The sequence below is a fragment of the Schistocerca serialis genome, chromosome 2, assembly GCF_023864345.2.
Source record: "Schistocerca serialis cubense isolate TAMUIC-IGC-003099 chromosome 2, iqSchSeri2.2, whole genome shotgun sequence".
Taxonomy (NCBI): domain Eukaryota; kingdom Metazoa; phylum Arthropoda; class Insecta; order Orthoptera; family Acrididae; genus Schistocerca; species Schistocerca serialis.
Window position 1 is genome coordinate 756,056,539 of NC_064639.1, and position 24,107 is coordinate 756,080,645.

General features: G+C 46.0%; 1 protein-coding gene across 2 annotated transcripts in view; it reads left to right on the top strand.

Annotated features, from left to right (window-relative positions):
• LOC126457953 (multiple inositol polyphosphate phosphatase 1) overlaps positions 1 to 24,107 on the top strand; it is a 311,376-nt gene that overhangs the window by 124,422 nt on the left and 162,847 nt on the right. Inside the window, exon 1 of one of the 2 annotated variants that reach the window (XM_050094685.1) lies at positions 6,079 to 6,206. The exons of the other annotated variant lie outside the window; for it this stretch is intronic. The gene's annotated coding sequence lies outside the window, so the exon portion shown is untranslated. Of the gene's footprint in view, positions 1 to 6,078; positions 6,207 to 24,107 lie in introns of those variants that run through there. 2 annotated transcript variants of the gene reach the window in all.

Sequence of the window (24,107 nt, forward strand, 5' to 3'; positions counted from 1 at the left end):
GTGTACACAGACCATTCTACCCACTGCCACGAATGACGATGATGACGATGATGAAATGATGAGAACAAAACAAACATCCAGTCCCCGGGCAGGGAAAATCCCAAACCCGGGTGGGAATCGAACCCGGGACCCCATGATCCAGAGGCAGCAACGCTAGCCACTTTTTTTTAAGATCATTTGATTCTATATTGTTCGTTGAATTTGTTCGGGGCGGACGTCCGATGGTACCCATTTAGGTTCTTCGTTGATCCGTTCACTCAGTTTTTTGTTACCCTCTGACCGAGCACGCTGAGCTACCGTGCCGGCGTCACTAGACCACGAGCTGTCCTGGTGCCTTAGATTACTATTGCAGGTCCCCTGTAAGCCCAGGAGAATATCTCTCATACCACAACACCGCCCACACCGGCCTGTGTCTGTGGCGCTGTGCGTGTTTCAAGAGGCTGTATGCTCGAATGACAACGTATCCAGACACAACCATGTAATAGGAAATATGATTCATCCGACCAGGTGACAGGTTCCGCTGATCCACGGTCGTATCTTGATGATTTTGTACTCACTGCAGTAGAAATTGATAATGTCATTGAATCAACGGGGGAACACGTAGATATCGTCTGCTGCAGAGACCCATGTTCAACAGTTAGCGCTGGGCTGAGAGCTCCGAAACACTTATACTTACACCAGCATCTGTCGCAAGATCTGGAACGGATTGCCACAAATCCCGGTTTTCAGAGTGAGCAAGCCTCGAACGTGCACGTTCTGCGATGAGGCGTTGAAGTCCAACACCCTGTCGCCCATTTGTGGTTTCACCGTCCTTCAACCGCTGTCCACAGATGCTCACGGCAGTAGCACGCAAACAGTTGATCATCTTAGCGCTTTCGAGATGCTTGTTCCCAGGCTCCAGGTAATAACAACGTGCCCTTCGTCAAAGTCGCCTCTTTTGTCATTGGAATTACCTACTTGCGGTCCATATCATCGCTATAATGATTCACCATTCACCTCTGTTCCGTGTATACGCTTTCGGCGTTTCCTGCCGGCAACGCCACCAGGCGGCATTTCAGTCTCTTGATCGCCTGGCGTCATAATCTCTCGTCTTACGTTTATACGTAAAACAAAAGACAATTTTACAACAGAAAATTCAAGTGTACGTTAGATCAGTGAAGCAGTGCATCAGTAGAGAAGTTCGCTTAGATACAGATAAGCGACCTGGAATATTAGGTATTGCAGTAGCCACAGTAGGTCCTGATCAGTCAGTTATCATTTGGTAGTCGAATCAAGTTTTTGTCTCCTCAGGGGAACTCTGTGGAACATCACAGCTGAAACTCTGTCAGTTTTTCTAGTGCCTTCCTGCTTTTCTAAAAACTTTGCACTTTAAATGAATGTGCGCCAATAAAGCTTTTTCGTATTGTGTACTGCTTCTCCACGCGCTTCTACGAGGGTAATCCCAAAAGTAAGCTCTCATATTTTTTTATAAGTACATAGACCTGTTTATTTCTACAATGGTTTACATCAGTTTACAGCTTGAACATTTAGCTACTTTTCGACATAATCACCATTTCTGTCGATGCATTTTTGTAGTCTCTGTGGCGGTTGTTGTATGCCCGTGTCATACCAGCTCGCCGCCATGGTGTTCAGAAAGTTGTGAACCTAATCTTTCACCTCGTCGTTGGAGCTGAACTGCTTTCCGGCCAAATGTTCTTTTAATCTAGGGAACAGGCGATAGTCACTGGGCGCCAAGTCAGGGCTATAGGGTTGGTGCGTGATTGTGTTCCACTGAAACTGTTGCAGGAGAGCAACGGTTTGCCGAGCGATGTGTGGGCGAGCGTTGTCGTGGAGAATGTGTGCGCCCTTGCTCAACATTCCTCTTCTCCGGTTCTGAACTGCCCGTTTGAGTTTTTTCAGAGTCCCACAGTACCTGTCAGCGTTAATTGTGGTCCCAGTAGGCATAAAGTCGACCAACAATACCCCTTTATGATCCCAAAAAACGGTTGTCATGACTTTACCGCCAGACTGTGTTTGTTTGAATTTCCGCGGCTTTAGCGAAGAAGGATGCCGCCACTGGCGTGATTGTTGCTTGGTCTCAGGTGTCAAGTGGTGTATGCCCAGGTTTCGTCACCCGTGACATTTGAGTCCAGGAAGTTGTCCTGTTCGGCTGCAAGGCGCTGAAGAAATGCGCGGGAAGCATCAACTCGTTGCCGCATGTGGTCCTCAGTCAGCACGCGTGACACCCATCTTGCTCACACCTTCCGGTACTTCAATGCTTCCGTTAAAATTCTGCGAGTGGTACTTCGGGAAACCTCAGGAACCAACGTGCAGAGATCATCCAGGGTGATCCGCAGATCTTCACGCATGCTTTGCTCAGCCTTCAACACTGTCTCCTCAGAAACTGACGGTCTCCCGCTCCTTTGTTCGTCGTGAATTTCGGTCCGACCAGCTGCAATCTCTCTACACCACTTACGAAAATTTTTTACATCCATGCACGACTAACCATACACTTCCGTCAACTGGCAATGGATTTCAATCGGCGCAGTGCCCCTTGCGTTCAAAAACCGAATAACTGCGCGCAATTCGTACTTGGCGGTAACATCCAACGGGAGCTCCATTCTCAACGGCTGTCAAGCCAAGACTAAGCGCCTCAGCGCGGCGTGCGCATATTTACACACAGCGCGTGAAGCACTCTTCATAACAGTGTGACCAACTGTTATCTACAGTCAAAAAAATGACTGCACCTTCAAAAAAATGGATGATTTATTCCAACACAAGAGCTACACAAATTGTGCAAGTAAGTTGGTCTATGGCAAGAACAAAGACAAGCAGTACAAACTCTCGCCGTGTACGGGCGGGAGTTATCTTGCATAGCTTGGATAGTTTGCCATGAAGAGCAACAAAACGAGGCGTATAATGTCATCAACGAATCGCAGTGCTGTAAGGGTGCCACGGATGACAACCAAACGGGTCCTGCTATGAAATGAAGTGGCGCTCCAGACGATCACTCCTAGTTGTCAGGCAGGTATCCCACCGCTGTCCGGGGCGCCCCCAGGCATGTCTTCGCTATTCATCGGGGCTCAGTTCGAAGGGGGCTCATCCCTGAAGACAGACCTACTCCAGTCAGCGGGATTCCAGGCCGAATGTGCCGGACACCATTGTCGTTGGTGTACACAGGTCAATGGTAGCTCGGCAAGGAGTGCCGTGAGCTTAGCTCCCTTTCTGTGAGCCGCCTATTAATGGCCCTTGTGAAGCGCCAGTTGCGCATCGGATCGATGATGATGACGAATCCGGGGTTTTGAGCGCCTCGGTCTTCTCGTTCTGTCGTGTCTCTAGGTTGGTCGCACACTTCTTGACGCTGTGATCGCCAACATTGTCGAATAGTGGCATCGCTCTCGAGTATTCACCTATTGCTCCAAACGGCTTCTTTCGACCCACCTACATACCCTTGCTCAACTGCTGAGATCTGCGTACGTGATTCACACGCCTGTCTGCGAGGCATAGTTACTGTCCAACTGAGAACACGGAATGAAATTCGCAAGGCCTTTATGCCCTTGTATCGACATGAGCCCTGTTTAATATCCTTGCCAACTGCGCTGCGCCGGCCGCGGTGGTCTAGCGGTTCTAGGCGCTCAGTCCGGAACCGCGGGACTGCTACGGTCGCAGGTTCGAATCCTGCCTCGGGCATGGATGTGTGTGATGTCCTTAGGTTAGTTAGGTTTAATTAGTTCTAAGTTCTAGGCGACTGATGACCTCAGAAGTTAAGTCGCATAGTGCTCAGAGCCATTTGAACCATTTGAACTGTGCTGCGAAATTGCGCTGCAGCGTCAGAAATTCATCCACCGGCATTTCGCCTTTTGTATTTTTAAGCCTTTTTGCCTTAGAGCGTACACTGCAAGCCAGAGTACAGTGAATGCCGGAACGAAAATGACTTTCTATGTATACTTCAGAAATACATCCAACAGATACACTACTGGCCATTGAAATTGCTACACCAAGAAGAAATGCAGATGATAAACGGGTATTCATTGGACAAATATATTATGCTAGAACTGACATGTGATTACGTTTTCACGCAATTTGGGTGCATAGATCCTGAGAAATCAGTACCCAGAACAACCACCTCTGGCCGTAATAAAGACCTTGATACGCCTGGGCATTGAGTCAAACAGAGCTTGGATGGCGTGTACAGGTACAGCTGCCCATGCAGCTTCAACACGATACCACAGTTCATCAAGAGTAGTGACTGGCGTATTGTGATGAGCCAGTTGCTCGACCACCATTGACAAGACGTTTTCAGTTGGTGAGAGATCTGCAGAATGTGCTGGCCAGGGCAACAGTCGAACATTTTCTGTGTACAGAAAGGCCTGTACAGGACATGCAACATGCGGTCGCGCATTATCCTGCTGAAATGTAGGGTTTCGGAGGGATCGAATGAAGGGTAGAGTCACGGGTCGTAACACATCTGAAATGTAACGTCCACTGTTCAGAGTGCCGTCAATGCGAACAAGAGGTGACTGAGACATGTAATCAATGGCATCCCATACCATCACGCCGAGTGATAAGCCAGTATGGCGATGACGAATACGCGCTTCCAATATGCGTTCACCTCGATGTCGCGAAACACGGATGCGACCATCATGATGCTGTAAACAGAACCTGGATTCATCCGAAAAAATGACGTTTTGCCATTCGTGCACCCAGGTTCGTTGTTGAGTACACCATCGCAGGCGCTCCTGTCTGTGATGCAGCGTCAGGGGTAACCGCAGCCATGGTCTCCGAGCTGATAGTCCATGATGCTGCAAACCTCGTCGAACTGTTCGTGCAGATGGTTGTTGTCTTGCAAACGTCCCCATCTGTTGTCTCAGTGATCGAGACGTGACTGCGCGATCCGTTACAGCCATACGGATAACATGTCTGTCATCTCGACTGCTAGTGATACGAGGCCGTTGGGATCCAGAACGGCGTTCCGTATTACTCTCCTGAACCCACCGATTCCATATTGTGCTAACAGTCATTGGATCTCGACCAACGCGAGCAACAATGTCGCGTTACGATAAACCGCAATCACGATAGGCTACAATCCGACCTTTATCAAAGTCGGAAACGTGATGGTACGCATTTCTCCTCCTTACACGAGGCATCACATCAACGTTTCACCAGGTAACGCCGGTCAACTGCTGTTTGTGTATGAGAAATTGGTTTGAAACTTTCCTCATGTCAGCACGTTGTATGTGTCGCCACCGGCGCCAACCTTGTGTAAATGCTCTGAAAAGCTAATCATTTGCATATCACAGCATCTTGTACCTGTCGGTTAAATTTCGCGCTTGTAGAACGTCATCTTCGTGGTGTAGCAATTTTAATGGCCAGTAGTGTAATTGAGGACGTAGGTTGCTACTCTGAGATGAAGAGTTTGCCACAGGAGAGGAATTCGTGGCGGGCCGCATCAAACCAGTCAGAAGACTGATGACCAAAAACGCGCTTCAGTCTTATTCTCCCTCAGCGATATGTTTGATGGGGGCAGCAGTATTGTCTGTCTTCTTCGAATACGAGCTATCTAAATTTACCCCACAGGATTTCTCTAGAGCGACATCGCCTTTTTTCCAACGGTTCCCATTTACATTCCCCAAACGTTTCTGTTACACTTTGTGTATGGGCTGTGGCGACCTGTTACGATCCTAATAGCGCATCTCTAAATCCGCTCCATGTCTGTCCTTAAAGGAGAATGCTCAGAACTCGAAAAGGTCTGAAAAGTAGGTAACTGCGGTAAGCTTTGATAAAAGGAACGAATAAATACGACAGGATACGAAAGAATATTTCATGTCTTTGACCTAGAATATTTTTGCTAGCAAAAGCCTTAGCACTGTGTTTGGTTACCGGCAGTGAGACATAACTACCTTCATCGCTAATACGCTCTCACAGGCGACGAAAAATTTGGCGTCACTGTCTCCAGACGAGGCACTGTTGATGTGGAAGCATCCGTGGCGAGAAATTGGACAAGAAAGTGGGGGAAGGGGAACGGGCAGGCGGGGTGGGTTGCGTGGGACGTAATTGCAGCTGGAGATGCTGCGTCCGTCCCCGCCATTCCTGCCGTGCAGTAAGCAGTGAGCACTTCTCGCCACAGCGGGAGACCAGCCTAGCTCTGTCAGCGCCCAACGGGAAGGCGAAAGAGTGAAAGAGGGGACGATGCTGCAGACGTCTGTACCCGCGTCTGTTCCTCTCAGGTCGGTTATCCTGTAACGGTTATCCCGTTAGTAAACATACAAGTGGCACTAAACCTATATTATTCTTGAAGAATCAAGTTTGCCAGGATTGCTAGCAATTATTTTTGTTACTATGACCAGTTTCGACAGATCTACGCTGTATCAGATCACATATAGAATAACACTCAATTAAAACATTCGGTTCGATGCTACTCTATCCTGTGCAAGCCTCTGCATCTCCAAATAACTGCTGCTTCTGAATCTTCTTACTGTACTCATCTCTTGGTCTCGGTCTACGATTTTTGCCCCCTTCTCTCCCCCCCTCCCCTTTTAGTCAAGTGGTGTCAGAAATTTCTTTTCTCCCCAATTCTTTTCAGTGCCTCCTCATTTTTTCCGCAATTTTCTTCTTTAGTACCATATTTCAAAAGCCTCTATTTTTTTCTTGTCTAAACTCTCTATCGTCCATGTTTCACAGTGCTGTACATGGTTACACTCCAGACAAATACTTTCAGAAAAGACTTCCTACCACCTAAATCTAATTCGATATTAAAAAATTTCTCTTCTTCATAAACGCTTGTCTGCGTTTTATATCCTCTCTTCTTCGGCCGTCATCAGTTATTTTCGTGCCTAAATAGCAAAACTCATTCACTACTTTTAGTGTCTTGTTTCCCGCAGCATTAGTTGCTTTTGATCGATTGCATTCCCATTATCCTTGTTTTCCTTCGTTGATGTTCAAATTATATTTTCCTTTCAAAATTCTGTCCATTCCGTTCATCCAAGACCATTGCTGTCTCTGACAGAATTACGATGTCATCTGGAAACCTCATTTTTTAAAATTTCTTCTCCCTGTACTTTAATTCCTGCTCCAAATTTTTCTTGGTTTCTATTACTGCTTGTTCGGTGTACAGAAGAATAATATATAGGATAGGCTACAACCCTGTCTCACTCCCTTCTCAGCCCCTTCTTCCTTTTCATGCCCCTCGATTCTTATAACTGGCGTCTGATTTCTGCAGACGTTTGGAAGAGCCTTTCGCTCCCTGTATTTGACCACTGCTACTTTCAGATTTTCAAAGAGATAATTTCAGCGAACACTGTGAAAAGTTTTCTCTGATTCTACAAATGCCACGAATAAACGTATGTTTTTCTTTCCTTAACTGATCTTCTAATAGAAGTCGTAGGGTGCCTCGCGTGTTTCTGCATTTCTCCAGAATCCAAACTGATTTTCACCGAGGTCGACTTCTACCAGTTTTTCCATTTTTCTGTAAGGAATTCTTGTTAGTATTTTGCAACCATGACTTACCAAATAGTTCGGTAATACTGACATCTGTCAGCATCCCCTTACGTTGGAATTGGAACTATTACATTCTTCGTGAATCTAGGCGCGCAGTCCGGAACCGCGCGACTGCTACGGTCGCAGGTTCGAATCCTGCCTCGGGCATGGATGTGTGTGATGTCCTTAGGTTAGTTAGGTTTAAGTAGTTCTAAGTTCTAGGGGACTGATGACCACAGCTGCTAAGTCCCATAGTGCTCAGAGCCATTTGAACCATTTTTCTTCGTGAAGTCTGAGGGTACTTCGCCTATCTTATAAATCTTGCGTACCAGATGGGGTCAGTTTTGTCATGGCTGGCTCTGCCAAGGCTATCAGTAGTTCTGACGGAATATCGTCTACTCCAGGGGCCTTTTTCGACTTAGGACTTCCAGCGCTCCGTTGAATTCTTCTCGCAGTAGCATATCCCCCATCTCATATTCGTCTACGTCCTCTTCCCTTTCTATAATATTGCTTTCAAGTTCAGCTACGATGTACAGACCTTCTATACTCCATCCAGTTTTTTGTTTTGTCTTCTTTGCTCAGTACCGGTTTTCCATGTGAGTTCTTGATATTAATACAGTCGCATTTCTCCAGAGGCCGCTTTAATTTTTCTGTAGGCGGCATGTATCCTTCCCCTAGTGAAATACGCTCCTAAATTCCTACATTTGTCTTCTAGCTATTCCTTCTTAGCCATTTGGCACTTTCTGTCAGTCATTTTTTTTAGATATTTGTATTCCCCTTCCCTTCTTATATTTTCTCCTTTCATCAGTTACATTCAATATGTTCTGTGATATCCAAGGATTTCTAATAGCCCCCGTATTTTTACAAACGTGATGCTCTGCTGCCTTCACTGTTTCATCTCTCAAACCTACCTATTCTTCTTCTTCTGTGTTCCTTCCCCAGTTCTAGTCAACTGGTGCCTAATATTTCCTCTGAAACTCTCGACAACCTCTCGTTCTTTCAACTTATCCTGTTTCCATCTCCTTAATTTCCTATCTTTTTGCAGTTTCTTCCGTTTTAATCTACAGCTCATAACTAATTAATAGTGGCCAGAGTCCACATCTGCCCCTGGAAATACATTAAAATTTAAAATCTGGTTTCGAAATCTCTATATTGCTATTCCATAACCAGTCGGAAACCTTTCGGTCTCTTCCACGGATACAACCTTCTTTCATGATTCTTAAACCAAGTGGTAGCGATGATTAAATTATGCTCTGTGCAAAATTCCCCCAGACCATTTTCACCTACTATTGTTCCTTCTCTCACTGTCAAATTTCAGAATCCTATCACAATTAAACGTTCGCCTCCCTTCACTGTCTGAATAATTTCTTTTTTCTCTTCATACATTTATTCGATCTCTTCATCACCTGCGGAGCTAACTGGCAAATAAACTTGCGCTGCTGTGGTCGGTGTAGGCTTAGTGTCTGTCTTGGCTACAGTAATGCGTAACTATGCTGTTCGTAGTAGCAACCGGCATTCATATTTTCTTATTCATATTAAACTTACTCCTGGATTACACCTATTTTATTTTGTATTTATAACCATTTATTCATCTGGCCAGAAGTCCTGTCCTTCCTGCCACTGAACTTCACTAATTCCCTCTGCATCTAACTTAAACCTATCTATTTCCCTTTTAAATTTTCTAACCTACTTGCCCACGCTCCTCCCCGCAGAGCATCAGTTTTGTTCCTTCTGGTGACGTTCTCCTCCTATGTAGTTCCCGCCCGGAAATCCGAATGGAAAACTATTTCACACCCGGAATAGACCTGCATGCCCCACGGACAAATTATGGCTGTTGTTTCCCCTTGCTTTCATAGAGTAAAATTATATATTTTGTTTATATCTATGTTTTCGGCTACTAATTGTTGTTGTATTACCAAGACAATTCGTATATCTTTGAGACTGTTCTTGAATGAGTAGAAATAAATTCTTTCATTTCTTGTTACTTCGGACCGCCATGTTGGTGTAATTAGTATTTCTATGGAGCTTCTGGCCGACGATATATGTACATGTGACACCACACGTCCCACTTGCCTACATGCATGGGCAAGTGCCTAGAACACAACAGTGGACGCTCACATTAAATGTCGCAATGCTATTTCCATGTTTAAATTATCTGTATTTTTTTTCTGTAGCAGTATTAAACACGAGTGGCATAAAATAATATGCGAATCAGGCAAGGCAGCGACAGTTCCAAACAAACATGCATTCAGAACGGAGATAGTATTCTGACACCGCAAGCTGACTATGTGTGTGTGTGTGTGTGTGTGAGTGCACAATTGTTTCCATCAGGCTAAATAATTGTATTAAGTGTGTTTGTACTAGCTCAAATATTCTTCAAATTCGTGAATTATTGATGACCAACGTAGTCCGTTTTGCCTGACGTACCATATCAAACGTAAATTACTACCCAGTAGCTGACAGCTCCTTTCTAACGTCAACATTTTTTTATGTAAATTTATCAATTCAGTCAACAAAGGCTCTGAGCACTATGGGACTTAAATTCTGAAGTCATCAGTCTCCTAGAACTTAGAACTACTTAAACCTAACTAACCTAAGGACATCACACACATCCATGCCCGAGGCAGGATTCGCACCTGCGACCGTAGTGGTCGCGCGGTTCCAGACTGTAATGCCTAGAACCGCTCGGCCACCCCGGCCGGCTCAGTCAACAGATTTAGTACGTCTGATCGAATGTGTGTTGAATTCAGATGTTAAAACTACTCTTCAGTATGTTATTTAATCGAAGTGTCCTGTAGTTTCCGCTGAGTTATCAGCAGAGGATGTCAATGTTTTGTACTGCAAGATAAAGCTATTACTCTTGTGTGGAGTCACTATAATGTTCGCATGATTTTGAAAAGTAGTTGAATGTAGTTGAAAACATAGCAACCCTCGTTTCGTCCGTATGTGAGATGCGTAACACCTCTGTCTATACACGTCTGCTGAGGACGTCGTGATCCTTACACGAGATATGCGTTGGTGATCCAGCTGTCTATCGTAATTGCCGGTTCACTGAATTTTCTCAACAGCGTTTTGCGTAGAGTTTTTTCTTCCCTCCAGAGAATCCAATTTAAGTTCATATAGGTAGTAAACGAGGGTTGCTAATCTTTCATCTTTCCACTTTCAACTACTTTTCGAGGTCATCCAAAAGTTATACTGACTCCATGCTAGGGTATTCACTTTATCTTGTAGTACGAAACGTTTGTCGACTTCTGCTGATGACAGTAATTTTGCTGTCACACAGTGGAAACGACATGACACTTCGATGAAATAGCGTACTGAACACAGTTTTTAATATCTGAATTCAGTACACATTCGATTATACTTAATAATGCTTTTTAACGGATTTACAAGTCTACATAAAAACATTGAGATTAAAAAAGATGTGCCAGCTACTGAGTAGTAATTACTTTTCTAGTAGCTGACGTGGAGTGCAATGCAGTGTGTTGACAATTTATGAATTTGAAGAGTATTGGAACTAGTAAAAATATAGTTAACATCAATTTTTTACCTAATGGAAATACTTTTGCTCTTTCAGTAACTTATACCCACTGTCAGCTTGTGACACACGCAATTCCAGCATGTAGTGTTAGAATACTGTCGGAATTATGAACACTTGTTTGTTTGTTTGGAACCTGAACTACCACTGCCTTGCTCACTTAGCACATTATTATATCTACATGTGTCCTGTACTGCACCGCGCGGGATATCCTAGCGGTCTATGGGCGCCTAATCACGGCTAGCGCGGCTCTCCCCCGTCGGAGGTTCGAATCCTTCCTCGGGCATGGGTGTGTGTGTTATCCTTAGCGTAAGTTAGTTTAAGTTAGATTAAGTAGTGTGTAGGCTTAGGGACCGCTGACCTCAGCAGTTTGGTCCCGTAAGACCTTACTAAAAATTTCCAAAAAATTTCTTGTACTGCTGTAGAATATTGATACAGACAATTTTTATTTGAAAATAGCATTGACACTTATGTCAGTCCGAAACCTTCCACGGGATAGACTATAGCAGACTTTATCATTGGAGTTACTGAAAAATTCTGGTTGGAATATCACTGTGCAGCCAGAGGAAGTTGGATTGCAGGTATGGCAGAAAGATTCACCACACAACTGCTATTTTTTACAGAGTGCATCACAAATTAAGAGTTGAAGGGCAGAAAGTGAAGCTGTGGTTGAGAAGGGAGCGAGACAGGGATGTAGACTACCCCCAACGTTATTCAATCAGTACCAAGGAGGAATTTGTAGAGTTAAAAACCATTCAACAGCCAAGACAGCGTAAAATATTTTTTTTAAATTTAAGACATCCGGTTTCAACAGACTATTCTTGTCTTTTTCAGGTCTTAAAATCTTTTATTGCAAATCAAAACATGCGTGAAGTTAGTGTAAAATGTGCAGGTTTTACAACAAAAGATTTTAAGACCTGAAGAAGACAGCATAGTCTGTTGAGACCGTTTGTCTTAAATAAAAAAAAATATTTTATGGGATCTTGACTGTTGAACGGTTTTTAATAATTAAACAGATCACCCATCAGTTCTTTCAAAATGAGAAGATTCAGTCAAATTTCTAGAGAAAATTAAACCTCATAGGGAAGAAATAAAATCTTTGAGATTTGCCGATGACGTTGTAATTCTTTCAGAGACAGCAAAAGACTTGGAGGAGCAGTGGAACGTAAAGGACAGTGTCTTGAAAGGAGGATATACCTTGAACATCAACGAAATCAAAAACAATTTAATCGAATTTGGAAAAAATAAATTTATGCCACAACTGGACTAAAAGAAGGGATCAGTTGATATGACGCATTTTAAGGCATAGTGGAATAGTCGATTTGGTAATAGACGGAATTGTAGGGTAAGCAGGTTCAAATGGCTGTAGTTTGCACACACTACTTATTCGAACATGAAGAGGCTTGCTCAAGATAGAGTAGCGTGCGTCAAACCAGTCATCGGTCTGCTTGTGAATAAGAGGTACCAAACGACAGGTAATATTGGTCAAAAATAGACGAAAAGTTCCTATAATTATAAGTATGTCCGGAAACCATACCCGATGAGATACGGGCCGTTTTACTTGTGGTGAGTAATATGCAGATATTCGGTGCAAGATTCACAAGAGATGGAGCTGAGGCATCAAGATCGCTTCAGTATCAATATATGCGCACAAATTATCGGTGACAGACTTATAGTGCCACACACCAAACGCGGCACTGATTACCTCATCGTTTAGCGCTCTAAAACATCAATCACATCACCTTCCCGAACAAATTAATAGGTGCTGTGTACCACCCATTTCTGGGCGATGAATTGCCAGTGCTATTGGAGAACGTTACCCTAGAACAGGGGCGAGCAGGAATTCTGCACATGTGCGGTGCACTTGCACGCGTGCAGTTAACAGGTGTTCCGCGTGCACACAGGGGCAAGCTGGTCACCCGCTTATCTCCCATCCCCACCATACCCTCTGTCCGCTCCTTCCTCTGTAATGCGTTTTGTTTCCTAGCTTGCTTTATTGAGTGAATGAATAAGGTTAGTAGGAGTGCTTGAAAGAAATCATGGCTTGAAAGAGTACCTATTACCTACGATACGTTTTATTTAATTATCACAGGTGGAGTTTACAATAGTTTAATATCTGGAACAAAATTTCTACATACAGACAAACACAAACACTTACGTAAATTTTCATCACTGATGTTTGCTCTTAACCGAGACTTATTAATTCAGCAAATGGTTTTCCAGCTCTCGCTATATTAAGCGCAGTCTTATAACTTGCACATACCGCTGGGCCATTATTGTTGTCGTCCTGAAAACTTGAAAACAGTGCTCCATAAAATGTTAAATCAGTTAGATGAGAGACATGACGAGAGAAAGTCGCCGATCTCTCGTGACAACAGCAACTACGACAGATTCAAATGGCTCTGAGCACTATGGGACTTAACTGCTGTGGTCATCAGTCCCCTAGAACTTAGAACTACTTAAACCTAACTAACCTAAGGACATCACACACATCCATGCCCGAGGCAGGATTCGAACCTGCGACCATAGCGGTCGCGCGGTTCCAGACTGTAGTGCCTAGAACCGCTCGGCCACTCCGGCCGGCCAACTACGACAGATTCATCTGGTATAGTCAGATCGCTCTTCTTAAGCTCAGTCAATTCCCCATCCGCTCAGAATCCGACAATAAATTGTACTCGTCCTTGTGAAATTTATTATAATGGCTTTCAATACCAAACTTCCGTTGACCAGCGAGAATACTGCCACATATTAAACATTTCGAATTTTCACGTTTTTGCACAAAGAAAAAATGATTCTCCCATTACTTTTTAAAAGATAGCAAATCTCCACTTCTCCGTTTCTTGAAATACTACGTTCACTACATAGTGCTCGCTTCGCATCAACGTCCGCAGCTTAGCCTGGCACTACGGCTACACTGCCGCAACCTGTCGGCTGTCGCCACAGCCCCGGTCGACGCCTGCACGCGAGCAGCACACGTGCAGCGCTATGCGCTCGTGAGCCGCGTGCAACGTTTGCCCGCCCCTGCCCTAGAAGAAAGAAGACGACTGTGGTTTACGCATGACAGGGTATCAGACTATTTCTTACAGATCGTGCGACTCTACCTCACCGGGCGATGAATTCTTCGAGGAGGTCCGATAGTATGGCCTATCCGTTCACAGGGCCTGCATCCATTGGATTTCACGCAAAGGGAACATTTAAATGTAAGGGGCAGTCAAATGAAAGCGAGACAGATGGAAAAAGTAATTAAACTGTTTATTATCTCAGAGTTAATCGCCATAAGTGTTATTACATTTATCCTACTGTGAGCCAAGATGGTCATTGCCATCATGGAGAAATGTTTGCGATTGCCTGTGGAACCATGATAGTACCCAGGCGTGCACCTTTTCGTCCCAAGCGAGTCGGCGGTCACGAATGTCTTTTTTCAGGGTTCCCAAGTACGGAAATCGCATGGGGAGAGATCGGGACTGCGTGGAGGACATGTAAGAGCTTTCCAGCGAAACTTGTGCGTTGTAGTCGGAACAGCCTTGGCAACACGCCGGCGGCCATTATCCTGCGTCAGAATTATACTACCCCTCAACATTCCTAGGTGCCTGGGCTTGACGGCGTGCTTCAATTTTTGCAAAGTGTCCACATGCCTCTGTGCGTTAATTGGCGCCTTGTCCCAAAAAGCCAATAAGTAGCTGGTCCTTGCAGTCAAAGAAAAAGGGCATCATGACTTTCCCGGAGCCGGTGTGTACGGCGTCGGATTTTTTCACTGGGGGTGAATCCATGTGCTTGCATTGTTCGCTTTGACGCTTGCTCACCTGATCAAGAAGCTGACACCATGTTTCATCTTCCGTGACAGTGTGGAACAGGGAACGAGATTCTTGATAGCGATACCATTCAAGTTGTTACAATTTGTCAAATTTCTGTTCAACTTCTGCTTCTCCATCATGCTATGGGGAGCCCACTGCACACAGATCTTACGGAACTTCAGGTGCTCTGTCATGATGACGTCCAGGACTGGTTCGATAACATTATTCACACAAGCGACTTTCTTTTATTAGGAGCCTCTCCGCAACCCCCCCCCCCCCCCCCAAGCTCTTTTCAGTCGTCCCCGTACAATTTCACCTGCGTCGGTTTTCGCTACTACACTCCTGGAAATTGAAATAAGAACACCGTGAATTCATTGTCCCAGGAAGGGGAAACTTTATTGACACATTCCTGGGGTCAGATACATCACATGATCACACTGACAGAACCACATGCACATAGACACAGGCAACAGAGCATGCACAATGACGGCACTAGTACAGTGTATATCCACCTTTCGCAGCAATTCAGGCTGCTATTCTCTAATGGAGACGATCGTAGAGATGCTGGATGTAGTCCTGTGGAACGACTTGCCATGCCATTTCCACCTGGCGCCTCAGTTGGACCAGCGTTCGTGCTGGACGTGAAGACCGCGTGAGACGACGCTTCATCCAGTCCCAAACATGCTCAATGGGGGACAGATCCGGAGATCTTGCTGGCCAGGGTAGCTGACGTACACCTTCTAGAGCACGTTGGGTGGCACGGGATACATGCGGACGTGCATTGTCCTGTTGGAACAGCAAGTTCCCTTGCCGGTCTAGGAATGGTAGAACGATGGGTTCGATGACGGTTTGGATGTACCGTGCACTATTCAGTGTCCCCTCGACGATCACCAGTGGTGTACGGCCAGTGTAGGAGATCGCTCCCCACACCATGATGCCGGGTGTTGGCGCTGTGTGCCTCGGTCGTATGCAGTCCTGATTGTGGCGCTCACCTGCACGGCGCCAAACACGCATACGACCATCATTGTCACCAAGGCAGAAGCGACTCTCATCGCTGAAGACGACACGTCTCCATTCGTCCCTCCATTCACGCCTGTCGCGACACCACTGGAGGCGGGCTGCACGATGTTGGGGCGTGAGCGGAAGACGGCCTAACGGTGTGCGGGACCGTAGCCCAGCTTCATGGAGACGGTTGCGAATGGTCCTCGCCGATACCCCAGGAGCAACAGTGTCCCTAATTTGCTGGGAAGTGGCGGTGCGGTCCCCTACGGCACTGCGTAGGATCCTACGGTCTTGGCGTGCATCCGTGCGTCGCTGCGGTCCGGTCCCAGGTCGACGGGCACGTGCACCTTCCGCCGACCACTGGCGACAACACCGATGTACTGTGGAGACCTCACGCCCCACGTGTTGAGCAATTCGGCGGTACGTCCACCCGGCCTCCCGCATGCCCACTATACGCCCTCGCTCAAAGTCCGTCAACTGCACATACGGTTCACGTCCACGCTGTCGCGGCATGCTACCAGTGTTAAAGACTGCGATGGAGCTCCGTATGCCACGGCAAACTGGCTGACACTGACGGCGGCGGTGCACAAATGCTGCGCAGCTAGCGCCATTCGACGGCCAACACCGCGGTTCCTGGTGTGTCCGCTGTGCCGTGCGTGTGATCATTGCTTGTACAGCCCTCTCGCAGTGTCCGGAGCAAGTATGGAGGGTCTGACACACCGGTGTCAATGTGTTCTTTTTTCCATTTCCAGGAGTGTAATTGTGAAATGTGTTGTATACATATCTTGCATTTGAGCTTGCCTGGCGTTCTAAGCGGCAACTGCTAATTGCCTTATGACAGAAATCTTATAGTTGTGACACCTTAGCTACCCTCTCAGCTTGGCGCCGCAAGCGGCTGCTTGTGTCATGTATACCTTATACCGACCCTGACGCCGGCCGAGGTGGCCGAGCGGTTCTAGGCGCTACAGTCTGGAACCGCGAGACCGCTACGGTCGCAGGTTCGAATCCTGCCTCGGGCATGGATGTGTGTGATGTCCTTAGGTTAGTTAGGTTTAAGTAGTTCTAAGTTCTAGGGGACTGATGACCTCAGAAGTGAAGTCCTATAGTGCTCAGAGCCATTTGAACCATTTGAACCGACCCTGACGGCGTGACATTACTGTGACTCGCCCAACACCAGCCGAATGTCGTCCGCCGTCGATGATTTCTGATGGTTCATCCACTGCATCAACGACGGAAGAGGTAATGACACGATGAACTTGTCCGGATCGATTGCTGCCTTTCATTGAATTTTCTTATGACGAAAGGTGATGTGTTTTAATTGTAAAAAATCCTCAACAGCCAGGATCGCATAAAATATTTCTTTATTTAAGACAACCGGTTTCAACATCCTCAGGTCTTAAAATCTTGTGTCGTAAAACATGTTCATTTTAAGCTGAGCCTCAGGCACAAGATGTCTACTTGTACTGTTGTCGTGGGTGTGGGCCTCGTGTCTATCTTGGCTACAATAATGCGAATGCGTTCACTATGCTGTTCGTAGCAATTATCCGTGTTCCTATTTTTCATTCATCATTAAACCCACATATGTATTACCCCTATTCAATTTTGTATTTACTATAACCCTGTATTCACCTGACCAGAAATCTTGTTCCTCCTGCCACCGAACTTCACTAATTCCTTCCCTCTATATCTAACTTCAGTTATCCATTTCCCCTTTTAAATTTTCTAATCGACCTACCCGATTAAGGGAGCTTACATTCCACGCTCTGATCCGTAGGACGCCAGTTTTGTTTCTCCTGATAAGTACATCCTCCTGAGTAATTCCCGTCCAAAGATTCGAAAGGGGGACCTTTTTAACTTTGAAATATTTTACCCAAGATGATGCCTTCACGATATAACCATACAGTGGAGCTGCACGCCCTCAGGAAAAATTACGGCTGTAGTTTTTCCTTGCCTTCAGCCGTTCGCAGTACCAGCGCAGCAAGGCCGTTTTGGTTGTGTTACAAGGCGAGATGAGTCAATCATCCAGACTGTTGCCTCTGGAACTACTGAAAAGGTTCCTGCCGCTGACGCTCCTCTTCAGGAACCACATATTTGTCTGGCCTCTCAACAGATAACCCTCCGTTGTGGTTGCATTCTACGGGACGGCTATCTGTTTCGCTGACTTACGCAATTCTCCCCACGAATGGCAAGATCCTTGGTTCATTGGGGGGTGGGGGGGTCATAGACAGTATAAATAATACATAACAATAAGCAAAGGAAAAATGGTGGAGACACAAATTTTACACAATATTGGATTTGGTGGGCAACGTCCTTGCAGTAGTGGATACACCGGTTCCCGTGAGATCACCGAAGTTAAGCGCTGTCGAGCGTGGTCGCCACTTGGATGGGTGACCATGCAGGCCACCGTGCGCTGTTGCCATTTTTCTGGGTGCACTCAGCCTCGTGATGCCAATTGAGGAGCTACTCGGTCGAATAGTAGCGGCTTCGGTCAAGAATACCATCATAACGACCGGGAGAGCGGTGTGCTGACCCCACGCCCCTCCTATCCGCATCCTCCACTGAGGATGACTCGGCGGTTGGATGGTCCCGGTAGGCCACTCGTGGCCTGAAGACGGAGTGCATTGGATTTGGTAATATACGCATGTACACTGCTCCTGGTTGGCACACACTTGAGTTCACGGCAGTACCCTTTGAACTGTAGCGCTGAACACTGATGGATCACGATTTATACTGTGTATATTGCGATATATGAAGTAAGAAAGAGAGACTCGGAACATTTTCACTGACACTTTACTGCAGTTTTTCATCTTGGTTTTGTTGAGTGGCTGTGTTGGGGGAAGGGAGGGTCATACTGCTGGTCACATGTCTCTAGGAAGGGAGTTGTTGATGAATGTCTCCAGCGGTATCCGAAGGAAATTCTGGAAGATTTCTTGATACTTCCTGTGCTGATTCTCGCTTGTGCCCTTCCCAGAGTGTCATCAGGAAGTCTAGGAGGTCCGTGTGTTTCTTGGCAATTATTGCGTTGACCTGTCATTGCAAGGATCCATAGCGTTGCCATTCGTTTTGGACAAGGAAAGGGTTTTGTGTCTGGAGCAGTGAGTGCTGTGGTTTTGACGGTCCTCGGGCCTGTCATGTTTATTTCTGTCACCATTTTCTGACACGTGTTTCATATTTTGAGACTGCTTTGGCATGTGGAACAATGCTCCAGGGTGCCCACACTGTTACAAGCTTCGCATTTCTGTTGGTATCTGTTTTGTTTGCACCAGCCTTTGGTTTACAGGATTGTCTCTTTGGCGTGTTTTGATATCACGCTTTCGGAGATGTTTTCCCGTATTTCTGACCAATTATATTCGGGAAAATTAATTTCAATTTTGTTCCTCGTTGGCTTCCTATTCAGGGCTGTGTATATTTTCTTTGTAGTTGTGTGGCTGGGGCAGGGTACGATGGTAATAGCGCAGTTCTTGCTGAGGCAGAGCTGCTTGACGTGTCGTGTTTATACAGGATGTGACTGGTGTCTACCGGCGCTTCCCCTGATGCAGGCCTAAATCTCTCCAGAACGCTGCTTTGGCGCTTCATGAGTTTTTGTACTGCATGGCGGGTGTCCGTTTCAGTAGCAGCGCGGCACATTTGGTTCATACGTCCACCAGGCCGAATACCCCTTCGGGTGCCGGCAGCGAGCACGTTGTTTGCACCGCTTAAAATGTTACCCTTTCGCCTTAAGAGATAGTGGACGGGGCCCTTAGCGCTCTGATATTTCCCCTGAGATACAGAGGATTTGCGTGAGGTCCTAGGCTTTCGACAGGATCGTTGTGTTTCAGTGTATTCTGACGAGAACCCATATAGTGTGTAGCACGTATTTCCAGTTGTAAGTGGCTATTTTGAGAGGACAGGGCTGTATGGCTGTACGGAGTACTTTATGTCTCTCTACTACCACGTACCACTGATCAGCTGCGTTTAGTTGTTCGTTGCCAATCGGTAGTAGTACTATTTTCGTTTTATTGATTTTTGTGCCTGACGCGTCTTCAAAATACTGTACGATTTCGTATTTTGGCTGTGTCTTCTTGTTCTTAAATGAAAATACCATGTCGTCTGCGTAGGCCACGTAGGCTACTGTTCGCGATTTTTCGCAGCAGTGGTTTCAGGACTACTTCAGAGAGCGCCATCGACAATCTCATTGATCTGTTTAGCTTTACGGGTTGGGTGATCCATCCATTTACAGCTATTTTTGACCTTACATTCCTTACTATCTTGTCGATGATTCCGCTATTTTTTCCCCCGAAACCGAGCGTCGTGAGCGTGTCATCAGCTAACTGGGATCGATCCTGTCGAAAGCCTTGTGAAAGTCAACTGATATTATGGCAGCTGGAATTCTGGCTGTGGCTCCTTGTACTCTGGGATCTCTGTATGTGCAGGTGGCGTCAAAAATGCTTGTGCCGGACACTGCGCTCGCCTGCCACGTGCTTATCTCTTTCTTCATCGCGGTTTTGACATTATTTGCGACACATTTTGATATCAGTTTGTAGTCAGCGTTGAGGAACGTGATCTGGCGCGAATACTTCAATGTGGCGGGCACCTTTGTTCTTTGGGACGAATGTTATTGTACCTTCCAGTAGTGGAGATGGAATTTCTCCCACACTCAAAGTCTCGTTGATCATTTCCACGATTTGTCCTCCTACGATAACGCAGCAGGCGAGGTAGAACTCGAGCGGGATGCCGTCAGCACCTGACGCTCTCCCTCTGGCTCTGCTCTAGATTACGTCTTTTACTTCTTCTTCATCAACGTTCTCCGTCAGTAACGCCCTGTCTGCAACTGTTAGCAACCCTCTTCTTTGCTGCAGTGTGTTTGCAACTGACGCATTTTTTGTTTCTTCTCTTTGGAAGACAAAAGTATTTATCTATGTGCCCTTTTATTTCTGCTCTTTTTTTTGTGAGTTTTCCCGTCCCTGTCTCGGAGCTCATTTATAAGTTTGCTGTTGGCCCTTTCCCTCTCTACATCTACATCTACATCTACATGGATACTCTGAAAATCACATTTAAGTGCCTGGCAGAGGGTTCATCGAACCATCTTCACAATTCTCTATTATTCCAATCCCGTATAGCGCGCGGAAAGAATGAACTCCTATATCTTTCCGTACGAGCACTGATTTCCCTTATTTTATCTAGGTGATCGTTCCTCCCTATGTAGGGCAGTGTCAACAAAATATTTTCGCATTTCGAGGAGAAGGTTGGTGATTGGAATTTCGTGAGAAGATTTCGTCGCAACGAAAAACGTCTTTCTCTTAATGATGTCCAGCCTAAATCCTGTATCGTTTCTGTGACACTCTCTCCCATATTTCGCGAAAATACAAAACGTGCTGCCCTTCTTTGAACTTTTTCGATGTTCTCCGTCAGTCCTATCTGGTAAGGATCCCACACCGCGCAGCAGTATTCTAAAAGAGGACGGACAAGCGTAGTGTAAGCAGTCTCCTTAGTAGACCTGTTACATTTTCTAAGTGTCCTGCCAGTAAAAGGCAGTCTTTGGTTAGCCTTCCCCACAACATTTTCTATGTGTTCCTTCCAATATAAGTTATTCGTAACTGTAATACCCAGGTATTTAGTTGAATTTACGGCTTTTAGATTAGACTGATTTTATCGTGTAACCGAAATTTAACGAGTTCCTTTTAGCACTCATGTGGATGATCTCACACTTTTCGTTATTTAGGGTCAACTGCCACTTTTCGCACCATTCAGATGTCTTTTCTAAATCGTTGTGCAGTTTGTTTTGTTCTTCTGATGACTTTATTTGTCGATAAACGACAGCGTCATCTGCAAACAACCGAAGGCGGCTGCTCAGATTGTCTCCAAAATCGTCAATATAGATAAGGAACAGCTAAGGGCCTATAATACTACTTTGGGGAACGCCAGAAATCACTTCTGTTTTACTCGATAACTTTCCGTGAATTACTACGAACTGTGATCTCTCTGACAGGAAATCACAAATCCAGTCACATAACTGAGACGATATTCCATAAGCTCGCAATTTCACTACGAGCCGTTTGTGTGGTACAGTGTCAAAAGCTTTCCGGAAATCCAGAAATACGGAATCGATCTGAGATCCCTTGTCAATAGCACTCATCACTTCATGTGAATAAAGAGCTAATTGTGTTTCGCCGGCCGCGGTGGCCATGCGGTTCTAGGCGCTGTAGTCCGGAACCGCGCAACTGCTACAGTCGCAGGTTCGAATCCTGCCTCGGGCATGGATGTGTGTGATGTCCTTAGGTTAGTTAGGTTTAAGTAGTTCTAAGTTCTAGGGGACTGATGACCTCAGATGTTAAGTCCCATAGTGCTCAGAGCCATTTGAACCATTTTTTTTTTATGTGCGGTTTTCACAGAATGGATTGCTAGTCAGGGGCTCGTATTTTTAACCAATAAATAGATTGTAATGATACTTAGATAGTGCATTTTTTGTGCAAGCATACACCTTTTAAATGGAACAATGCCTATTGACATTAACAAACCAAATTTAGGCTAAATTAGAATGTCAGTGGTGCTTGTTGCAGGTTTCTAGTGCAAGTCGTTCACGAGCTATCGCATTTGTGTGTGTGTGTGTGTGTGTGTGTGTGTGTGTGTGTGTGTGTGTGTGAATTCCTAAGGGACCAAACTGCTGAGGTCATAGGTCCCTAGACTTACACGCTACTTAAACTAACTTATGCTAAGAACGATACATATACCCATGCCCAAGGGAGGACTCCAACCTCCGGCGGGAGGGGCCGCGCAATCCGTGATATGGCGCCTCAAACGGCGAGGCCACTCCGCGCGGCTATGACATTTTAAAAAGTTTCCATCCCGACAATTGTTTTCTCCAGTCAGCCTGCGTAGCTGCTAGCTACGATATTGTTACGTTTGCTTGCAGTGTGCTTATGTATTCCTTGAGTGTACTGCGACTAGCTAGTCAGTCAGTGTGTGAAATTCCAAGTAGAAGTTGCTATATAAGTGGATGATGGGATTTACCATCGCAGGAAAAGCTGACATGTTGATGGTGATGGAGAGAGTAGAAAGAATGCATTTCGTTCTTATACGGTGTATGCGGCAGGATACACCAATAGGCGTCAACCATCTCGGCAATTAGAATGAGATTTTCACTCTGCAGCGGAGTGTGCGCTGATATGAAACTTCCTGGCAGATTATAACTGCGTGCGGACCGAGACTCGAGCTCGGGACCTTTGCCTTTCGCGGGGAAGTGCTCTACCAAGATTGGAAGGTAGGAGACGAGGTTCTGGTGGAAGTAATGGACGGGGCGTGAGTCGCGCTTGGGTAGCTCAGATGGTAGAGCATTTGCCCGCGAAAGCCAAAGGTACCGAGTTCAAGTCTCGGTCCGGCACACAGTTTTAATCTGCCAGGAAGTTTCACCTCGGCAATTATTTATCAGCCTTTTCAACCAGCTAGGTGGTGGAAATCGTAGTGTAACACCTAGACAGCGTAACAGAAGGAAACAAGTGAGGACAGAACAGGCAGAATTTAATGTTCTTGCTGCTGTTGCAGTTGATCTACATATTAGGTCCCGTGCAGTCGAATGAGGAAGTTTCCATGGACGTAGGTTCCATCCCTATCACATGTCTCTCCATCACGGGTTGTATGGAAACGATCATGAGAATCGTGTTAACTTCTGTACATGGGCATTGAGACAAGATACTCCAGATGTATCATGAAACTTGTTTAGTCTTGAAACCACATTTACCAAGCACGGCTAGGTAAACCGCCGAAATAATCACTATAGGTCAGTTGACAATCCCCCTCGGCTTCGTCAGGTGGAACGTCAGAGTCCAAGGAGTGTGGGGTAGTGACCCATCAGCTCATAGGCCCGTTTTTCATAGCCGGAACACTGAATGCGCACAAGTATCGCAGCTGTTCCTCTGCAGGCTAGGAGGAACCTATGGTACCAACATGATGGCTGTCTTGCCTATAGTGCACTAAGTACTACGGCATGGGTTGGGTTGTTTTGGGGAAGGAGACCAGACAGCGAGGTCATCGGTCTCATCGGATTAGGGAAGGAAGTCGGCCGTGCCCTTTGAAAGGAACCATCCCACCATTTGCCTGGAGCGATTTAGGAAAATCACGGAAAACCTATATCAGGATGGCCGGACGCGGGATTGAACCGTCGTCCTCCCGAATGCGAGTCCAGTGTCTAACCACTGCGCCACCTCGCTCGGTACTACGGAATGTCTTCACGAATTGTTTCCAGGTAGTTGAACTGGACGAAGAGGACCTGTACCTCGGCCGGCCCGCTCCCCAGATGCGACACCTGTAGCCTTTTATCTGTTGGGAAAGTTGAAGGTCGC